At 34.6% G+C, this 8,391-nt stretch overlaps 1 pseudogene; it reads right to left on the bottom strand.

Moving 5' to 3' along the window:
* Positions 1-421: 421 nt before the first annotated feature.
* Positions 422-1,123, bottom strand: LOC149251204 (12-oxophytodienoate reductase 7 pseudogene; annotated as a pseudogene).
* Between the last annotated feature and the right edge of the window lie 7,268 nt (positions 1,124-8,391).

The following is an 8,391-nucleotide window of genomic DNA, read 5'->3' on the forward strand; positions in this document are numbered from 1 at the left end:
ATAAACCAAATTTCCTTGAGCAAAATTCATGTACTTTGAAATTTTTGAAATCCTTGCTCATTCTAAAGTTGGGTTGAACCGCGCATAAATAATCTAAATCATTGTCTACAACTCAATTATTCCGCAAAACATTTTTTTAAGGTGATTATAAGTGCTCAATTATTCCGTTTTGATGTTATTGTTTCATGGAATGGAACGTTCGAGGGAATGGCAAGTTCAGGACTAGTTAAATAATGTTAGGGTTTCACAATGTAAAGTGACGATAACATTTTAATGATTTAGTCATTTTTTAGAAATTGTGATTGTTTGTAAATAATTTATTGAGAGTTTGAGGATATAATATCAAAGCTAGTGTTTCGGGCATGCGTTTTCAAGTTAGCGATATTATCAAATATAATTTTATATTATAGATATTTTTGATCTAAAATGTTTTGCGGAATAATAAACTAGAGCTCACAAGCGTACGGGTCGATTCCGGGAATCGACCCGCCGCCGGTCGGGCGGCGCGGGGGTGGCGTTGCGGTGCCACTTTCTCTAACATAAAAAATGACCGGGGGTGGCGCTGCGGTGGCGTGGCGCTGCCACTTTCTCTAACATATCCCCCGCTCCTCATCAGTGCTCCTCTGTATTCCCCTCTCACTGTACTCCACATTCTGGCGGTCATGAATTCGGCTTCCGTCGTACCACATTGTTTTATACCTTCTCTGGTGAAGCGTGGCTCGGTGACATGCAAATAAGCCAGAGCGTAACGATTGAGGAGACGAATCAAATGGCGAGTGAGAGCCAGACAGTCGGAGTCCGTTGCCCCATTGTGGTCTATAATAGGAGACAGCCGTATGGCTGTGCGCTCCGCCCCGATCTCCTCAGCCACGGCCTCCACAATTTCGCGGGCGAAACGGCAGCGGTTCTCGATGCTTCCGCCGTATTCGTCGGTTCTGTCGTTGACGCCGTTCTTGAGGAATTGGTCGATCAGGTAACCGTGGGCTCCGTGTATTTCCACTCCATCGAACCCGGCCGATATTGCGTTTCTGGCCGCTCTACGAAACTGCTCGACTACTACAGATATTTCTGCCGTCGCGAGGGCACGAGGTTGGGAGAAACTCGCCAAGGAACCATCCGGCATCAAGATCTTCCATGGTTCTGGAATTTGCTGGTTGGTGGACGACAGTGGCGTTTCTTGGATGGGCTGATAAACTGCGTCATCAAGTAAACAAACGAGGAACTCGTTTATAACTTAATAATATACACACATTATTATTTTATAGTGGACAACAGATTCATTAGATCCCGAATCAATCATGCGTACAGACACATTAAATGCTACAGCATTGAGAGAGATATCCCAACGACAATTTGATATTTTAAATCAAAAAAACTAAAACCAGAAAATTATATTATAGATATTTTTGATCTAAAATGTTTTGCGGAATAATAAACTAGAGCTCACAAGCGTACGGGTCGATTCCCGGAATCGACCCGTACGCTTGTGAGCTCTAGTTTATTATTCCACAAAACATTTTAGATCAAAAATATCTATAATATAAAATTATATTTGATAATATCGCTAACTTGAAAACGCATGCCCGAAACACTAGCTTTGATATTACGGAGCTCCGGTATATTGCCAATGCAGTGCCAGCACGCCAAACATTTTTATTACCGAATCAATAATGAATGTACTTTGTAAAAGAGGTGCCATCTCTTATGAGGATCATCAACGATTTAATAACCATGTTGTTCTTATATTGCATATGGCCCTAACTAAAACAATAATGACCATTCTCCGACGATTTACAAGTCATTTTCTGACCTCGGTAACTCTTGCCATTCGTGAATTTGACTCTGTGATACACACAGATACCTATCTGAAGAAATAAAAAATGTCTACGGTGATTGGCAGCCATAATGCGGGCATGCCTTAATTTTCACTCATTTACTTGAACACGTTTGATTTTTCTCAAAACACATTCGGGACTGCAAGAAAAAAAAGTTCTCACACTCCCACACAATCAACTTTTCCACGCTTAGCTTCTCCTCACAATCAACGATAGTTTCTTCTAGTGTTCAATGTCACAATTACCAATTATCATATGTGTCCACACAAGTAGGTTCAAGCTCATTCAATTGCTTTCATTCTAGCCATACATCCATCCATGGCTCTACACATCATCATTTTTAGTAAGGATGCCCGTGACCTCCACTCTTGTGACCCTGGTAGGAAAAATTTGCAAGTGAGGAAAGAGCTTAACTCCTTTTCTTTAAAATTAATATGGATCTGACGAAGCGGGGAATAGATCTCTGGATGGGACTACTCATGGATAGAGCTAGAGCTTCTCTATTTCGGCAAGTTGAAGTAATCGAAATTGGTGCATCACATGTAATCATTGGTTTCTTGGATGGTGCCAAAATGGGGTCGTTTGTCTCGAAGCAATCGGTCTACCTATTAGAACTATGGAACTAAGGGGGATAATCGAGAGATACACATCCAGACCAAGAAAATCCGCTTTGATTACAATAAATCACAACCGCACTAGATGATAAGAAAGGGGTTTTATGTAATTGTTCTTATCTCGGGGTTTATAGAATGTTCTTGGAGTTATAACACACCATTGTTCACTCGTTTCACCGATAGCACAAGGAGACAAAAAGAGGAATTACCACATTACTGTTACCAATTACCACATGCAATTGTTGTGTAATGTCATATGAGTATCGCGCTGTATCAAAAGAATGGGAAAAGAAAATGAAATTAAGGCATGCCCGCATTATGGCTGCCAATCACCGTAGACATTTTTTATTTCTTCAGATAGGTATCTGTGTGTATCACAGAGTCAAATTCACGAATGGCAAGAGTTACCAGCCAGCAGAAAGAACAGATCGGAGATGTAGATCGTTGATCCTAGTTCCATCATCAACTTTTACATAGTGTCGTTGTTCGTTGTTCTTTCTGAGTTGTAGTTGTGCATAGCATCCTTAACATATTGTACATAGCGCCATTAACATATGGGGTTTAATGGTAAGCTTCGTTGGTTTATAACGTAAGTTTACAGTGACAGTCAATTAAATTTGATATGGACCTGTTGAGATTAAAAAAAAACATAGTGTCAGGATTATTAATTTTCATGTACAACCAATAATATGACTCCAAGGTGCCTTTTGATTAGATAATTGGATACCAATTTCAATTTCATCATTATTTCCCTCTAGTTTGACAGTACCGTGATGCAATGACAACTGCCTTCTGTCGAAAATGTCCTCCAGATGTCGGCAGCCAAGGGAAAAGCTTCCATAACCATGAATCGTAAAAGGGAACACTGAATAGAACCATTATGAGTTACATAATCAGGGAATTTCAGCAATGGGGTTGGAGTTTCACAATATAGCATTAATTTTAGTTGGAAAAGTGGTATCCAACTATTTGTTTTCACTAGTGTATGACACTAATTTAAACATGTTTTAAACAAGTTTTTCCTTTTTATTGTATTTTTAAAATTATAGGGTTATTGTTATAAATACAAATTATATTGTTATTACTCTATATGATATGTATATTGGTAAAATTTAAAGGAAGGATAATAGTTTTTCTCCAAATTACTCCTTTTATATATATATATATATATATATATATATATATATATATATATATATATATATATATCTTAACTTTAAAGATATCATGAAATGAGAGGGATACAGTTCCTCAATTAAACACTTTTTTAAATTTGAAAGTATTTGCTCTCTAAGAAATTTGGTTTCTCTCAGCATATATTAAGCTTGAAATTAAAATGAATCTTTAATTACATTTATAATAAAATATATCTTTTAGAAAATAAAAAATCTAAGTCTTATGCCAAAAAAATTATTAGAATGAATCCCAACTAATGCCATATTAACACTATAAATCAAAATCTTTTCTTTTACTTCAAAACATATAACATTTTCCACAAAAATAACCATTAAAATATACATCAACCAAAAAAATATTTATATAAAAAATAAATACATACCAATTTAAAAAAATTTACACTATCTCATTATTACTCTGCAAACAAATTATAATATCACAACAAATTTACACTATCTCATTATTACTATGTAAACAAATTATAATATCACAACCACCCAAAGTAGTAATTTCTAACCCTCTCCTTGTATATGTTAAAAGGATATAAATAGAAGCCTCTTACGGAAACGTACCACTATTTTATATTCATTTCTTAAATCAATTTTTTATCTTTAGTAAGGTCAGTTTTAAGTATGGATTCATTTAAACTTTTGATTTACGAAAACGGATGAATCAAATTTATTGAATGGAAATATATCAATTCTATGGTTAGAATGAAAAAAATATGCATGTTGGAAAAATTATTTTTAGGATTGTAATCTTCCATTATATTCCACAATTTTTACTTGCTCATATAATTTACTACCATAGAAATAAAAAATAAAAATAAATTCTCCTTCCAGTATAAGGTAGAGTCAAGCTCACATGCTAAAATGTATAAACTTGTAGGCACAAAATAATCAATTCCCTAAGAATAAATGTCCTTGCACATATATTTTGGGTTAATTCCCCATAATCAATCCCCCCTTTAGAAATATTGGTGTCCATAAACTAATGGTATTTGCCAAAACCATTCAAGAAAAGAAACAGTTTTTACAAAGTTCGTAATTGTTTCTTGACATCAACCAATTGGGAGCACATCTTTATAAAAACAAAGTCTTTACAAAAACTTATTGTTACATGCCAACACTCTTGGAAATCATGGTCATTTCATACAATATTTTAGTTACATGTGGTTTATTAGTCGTGGAAAGCACTCTAATAGTGGTTTATCAGCCCAACAAACCTTGATAATTTATCATCCCCCAGCTGATACACGGTGATGTATTGACCAAGGAATCCAGTTAGTAGCTCATGAAAAAATTTGATTTTAATTGTACGAGCAAGTAGATCATCTGATAAGCCAGGGAAGGCTCGTTAGGATTGAGTGACATCATAATCGTGGGGTACAAAACTTTGTGCTAAATAGCCACAACAATATATGTGCAGTCACACGATGCGAATTCATTAGATAAATTATTTTTTATGGTTAGTTTTGGCAAAACAATAATGTTGGTCTTACACATGGTTGATGAATATTAAAGTTTTGTGTATCACATTGTTTAGGTTACTAAATGAGGTTAGATTCAAGTTAATCATTAATTTTTGAAAAAAAAAAGTAGTTATTATTATCTTTTTGACATGAAATTCATAAAAAAAACTATTATTTGACCATTTTTAGTTAATATTTTTGTATAAAAATTGTAATTTTGACATGTTAATTCTAGCAAAAAATTATCAAAACGTTTAGTTTTTTGCTTATATTTATGTTAAAAATGGTTATTTTTTATGTCCATTGTTAAAAAATGTTGTTTTTTAGAAACAATTATTTCATGTGGATTGAAAAATTAATTAAGGATGTCTAAATATGTAGATTATCTAAAATTCAAACTATCGACTTTCTAATTTAAAAATGCAAAACAATAAAAACCCCACTAAAAAAAAAAAAAATTAAGATAGAGAACAAGAAAATATGAATACAATGACAACTTCAAAAACTATCAAATTTAGAAAATAATTTTTTACATTTCACACACTAGAAAATTTAAAGTCAAAAAATAGGTCTTTTAAAAAAAGGGTGTGATGCAGAATACACACTTTTTAAAATCAGGATGAAAATCACTACCATTCACCGAGCCTCACCCACTTAATGCACATGAAAAAAATTAAAGTTCCAAAAAGCATGTTCTTAAAAAAACATGTGTATTCTGCATCAACACTTTTGAAAATCGGGTCATTTTTTTGCCACCTCTACAAAACGGGTAACAGTATCAGTTCCCGTTTCAAAGTTTACATTGTTTTATCATGGATTTCATTGAAAATGACATCATTACTAGATTTGGTGTCCCCGCTAAGATCACTACTGACAATGCCAAAGCTTTTAGTTCCTTAGAGTTTTCATATTTTTGTTTCAAGTATGGCATTGTCTTATCTCATTCGTGAAATTACTATCCTTAGGGTAATGGTCTGGCTGAATCAAGTAACAAGAATCTCATAACCATTATCAAGAAGATAGTAGGAGATAATAAGAGATCATGGGACAACAAAATCAAGTATGCTTTATGGGCAGATAGAATCACTAAGAAGAAAGCTACTGGTAAATCCCCCTTTGAATTAGTTTATGGCTTGGATGTAACTTTACCTGTGCACCTCAAATTGCCAGCTTATCAACTCCTCCAAAATTTTTCTACTAATAAAGATGTTGTTCAGAATAGAATAGATCAGATTGTGGAGTTAGATGAAACTCGTAGGACAACTTTTGATGCTATATGTAAAAATCAATCTAACATTAAGAAAAGCTTTGATAAATTCTCTCGATCTAGATCTTTGCAGGTGGGAGATATGGTATTGCTTTGGGACCGAAAGAATGAGAAACCAGGAAAACTTAAGAAGTTTGACAGTTTGTGGCTAAGACCTTACATCGTTCGAGATATAGCTGGACCAAACTCATTGCACTTGAGCAGATTGGATGGCGAACCACTTGATCTGCCAGCGAATGGCCAAATGCTCAAGTTGTTCTTCAAAGATGATATCTGATGCCATAGGGCATCCTTCGTATTTTATTTCTATCCCTACTCCTTGTCATGTCAGCATTTCATTTCTGTTTTAGGATTAGATTTACTTTTCATGTTACTAGATAGTTAAAGAGCTTCTATCTTTTATGTGCTTGAATGTTATATGATGATTTTTGAATGGACGCTACTTATTTCTGCTGTGTGTTGCGTGGATGCAGATTCTGGATTCTCACATTCCTACAGTGCAGCAACGTGTCCCCAAGTAGAGCCAGATGTTGACCACTACCGGTCAACTACCCATAGCAGTACACCCGCTTCTCTTCGCAAAAAGGGATAGCGCTTGATCGACATGTCCGTGCCATTCGACAGTGATCGTCGACTTCATCAATCTATGTTGTAAACCCAGTCTGCATGTGTGAATTGTAAATAACCTTAGTAGATATGAGTCATGTATGTAAATTGCCTAGGTGGACCTAATTTTCTAGTGATAATCGATTCTATGTTCCGGAAGGTTTTTCGTCTCACCGATCCATGATCGGCAGAGTTTTCCTTCAGCCTAACCCCAAAGCTGGAATGAATTTTGTCATTAGAATCTTAGGAGAATCATAGTGTGTTAATCTGCTAGATTCTAGTTGTGTCGCAGAACTGGGTGGTTTATGAGGGTCTATGTCAAATGGGTTTTCCCCTCTTTGGATGTAAAGTTGTAAAAGTCATGATGTAAAGTGTCTTGAGGGTTAAGAAATGTTTTAATCCCCTCATAAGTCCTAAGTCCTAGGTCCTAGGTGATTTTTCCAAAAGCTAAGTTCGAGGATCCATTAAAAATTAAAAAAAAAAAAAAAAAAAAAAAAAAAAAAAAAAAAAAAATAAATAGATAATAAATAAAAAACAAATAAATAAAAAATTATAAAATAAAATAAAATAAAATAAAAGTAAAAAAACCTAAAAATAATAAAATAATAATATTTTGAGTAAATAAATGCAGAATTTCAATTTTTTAATACATTAAAAATTCGACAGATGAGATTAAGAGATATCTTGATCCTCATCGACGGTCGAGATCATTTTGACGTGGATCACTCGAACTAGATGTTGGGAATTTTTCCTTTAAATAGGGTGCTAGGGGTCATTTGAGATCATTCGATCTGTGAGTCTTGTGCTGAAGAAGCTCTCTTGTAAACTTTTTCTGGTGCTAATAGAGAAAGACTTTGGGGTTAAAATCTTGCTGGTGTTACTCTTTGGAAGTGTTGTGAGCTATTTTATTTTCTGCATATTTTAGTTTTTAGCCATTAGTAACAGCTTATTGAAGAGTATTGTTGAGCACAGGTATCTTGTTCACTTGCTAGGGTTTGAATGGTTATAGATTTTCTGAAGTAATGGCAGGTATCTCCATTGCATTTGAGATCTAGTACTGCTTTTTCTCTCTTCATTGATGGTTGAAGTGAGCTGTGCAGGAAACCCTTATTGAAGAAAGTCAGTGGGCGTTTGGGGAAGTTCTCGGCTGAACCAACCAGCTCCCACAAGCATTCTCTTGCAGGGCCCAGCTAGTTTTTGATCCTGGGTTTATTATTTGAGTCTGTTTTCTGATTTGCATGAGAGATTTCTAAAGCATTTCATAAAAAAATCTGAAGTTCTAAAAATATTACTGTGGATTATTGATAAACCTGGCTGTTTAAGAGTCAAAAGTTGTAAATACTGTTTAGATCATCTAGGGTTTTAATTTTGTCTTATGCACATATTATTTTTGGTGATTTTTCGTTTCGGGTTTGCAGGGTT

This window comes from Pinus tabuliformis, chromosome 7, assembly GCF_031772625.1.
Source record: "Pinus tabuliformis cultivar Carrire ecotype Pingquan chromosome 7, CPIR1, whole genome shotgun sequence".
Taxonomy (NCBI): Eukaryota; Viridiplantae; Streptophyta; class Pinopsida; order Pinales; family Pinaceae; genus Pinus; species Pinus tabuliformis.